The sequence below is a fragment of the Bactrocera latifrons genome, unplaced genomic scaffold (genome assembly GCF_001853355.1).
Source record: "Bactrocera latifrons isolate USDA-ARS-PBARC rearing strain unplaced genomic scaffold, ASM185335v1 scaffold_925, whole genome shotgun sequence".
In the NCBI taxonomy this organism is placed as follows: Eukaryota; Metazoa; Arthropoda; class Insecta; order Diptera; family Tephritidae; genus Bactrocera; species Bactrocera latifrons.
In genome coordinates, this window is record NW_017537629.1 from 6,016 (window position 1) to 8,252 (window position 2,237).

Here is a 2,237-nt window from a genome sequence, read left to right on the forward strand (position 1 = left end):
AAACTGAGATGCTGTGCATTAGAAAAAGCTTTCGTTATAACTCAAATCCATTCTATTTTCATAACACCAAGTAACCCAAAGTTTCCTTGACTATTAAATGTCTTTTAAATAACTTTTATTGCAGATTCATAAGTTATGATTCCTCGTAGGGTCTTTTCTAAATGCGATTAAGAAACTTTACTACATTTTAAAAGATTTTATATTTGGGGTGAAGCAACCTACGATGTCTATGGTTGTTGCAACACCTGCTTTTATATATTATGAACACCATATTTGTGGGCTAATGATAAAACACTGTTGTTTGCAGAGATGTTTCAAAAGTTTTATTTTGCTCAAAAAAATGCCTAGTAGTAGTAGATTGTATCGATTTTTCTTAATTCTATTTTAATGTTTCCAAATAATAGCTTGTCTCATCCAGTTTCGATATTTTACTTCATCAATTTAACAATTTTTCAAATTTTATAGATTCGCACAAATTAACTGAGTTTAAAATGATAAATAAAATAGCTCTTTTTACCCATTTTCCTTATTTTGTTATTATCTTTCCTAATTAGTAGTTTCGTTGCTAAATTCGTATCCTTCAAGTATACTGTAACGTCAAAGAAAAGTTACCCACATTTTTAAATTACGATTAAGACAGTGAGATAACCCTTAACAGCGCCTTTGTATCTGAAACTGTTACTTGAAATTTGTAAATTTAATTATAGTATGACAATATTAATAATAGTAACTCCTCCTCCTAATGATATAGCCTGTATTTGTTGATTACCGTTTAAATACTCTTGCAACCTGTTGCTACAGAGTATAATAGGTTTGTTCATCAGGATGGAGAGAGAAGTGGAAATCCGGGTGACTGGCTGCCTGTCCCTCCGTATACCAGTCCGTTAATCCGTCCGTGCAATCTGTAGCTTGAGTAAAACTGGATATATTTAGGGTTTCTTAGTGCAAAAAGAAATTACGTGTTCGCAAAAGAAGGTAATCGGAACATTGCCACGCCCACAAAATGCCATTAACCGGAAACCTATAAAGGGTCACAACAAAGCACTAAATTAAGATATAAAACTGTAGTTAGCAAAAAGCACATGTGTGCTAGCAATTTTGAAAAGGCATTGGTCCTCCGTCTAAAAATTTTAATGTACACATCTCTTAAACAACTAAAGCTATAACAACCCAATTTAGAACGCCTTCTAAAAAGTTTAATGTACATATCTTCAAAACAACTAAAGCAACAACCGAACGACCGCTGAAATATTATAATCATTCCTAAACGACAGTGTGAAAATGGATGAAATCGGATAATAACCCTGCTCAGTCCCCATATAACAGTACGATTTAAAATTACTAAAAGCGCGATAAACGCCAGAGACATTAAATTTACACGCGAGGTGGTTTGTTAGAGAGTTATGGGAGCCGTGGTAAGAATTGGACTATGGGGTGAAATCGAAAAACAATAACGCCTACTTCCGATAATAAGTTAAGTGTATAGTTTTAAATTACATGTGATCCTTTCACTTCCCAGTGTACAAATGAAAAGAATGACCACCACTTTGCATGAAGTGTAATGATGCCCTGACCATGCAACACCTAATAAACTGCTAAAACGACACATCACAAAATGTTTATTTGCATACCGCTACAGCAMCACTGAACTACGAAAATATATATGCAATCATCTAACTCCTATGCTATAATATTAAAATTAATTTAGAGTAGAAATGTTCATATAAGTAAATTAATAAGTATGTATAGTATCTATACAAAATGAGACGAAGGCCTAAGCAGCCAGTTCTTTTTTTCTAGTATGTCTCTGTCTCTATTTAAAGTTCAAAAATTTGTAACAACAATGCTCGTTATTTCACTATGTTCAACCCACTTTTCACACATTTTTCAATTAAAATATATTTATGTAATTACACTGTATACTTTCAAATATATCAAAAATGTACACAAATTATATATTTTTTACGAAAATAAGTATATTTTAAAAACTATTTTGCACATTCAAACTTTCAAAAGATTTGTGTGTTTTCATTTATGAGAAATAGCAGTGTTGCCATACTTTGTGTCCTGATAATATAATATAATCAACATTTTTTCTGTTTCATATTTAGAGACATAAATGATTCAAAACGAACTATTATAAAAATATTATTATAAAATATTTAGTAAATACCGGTTTTATATTACCATTGGCAACTCCGAAATTTTCAACACAAAACATCTATGAATACCCCGGT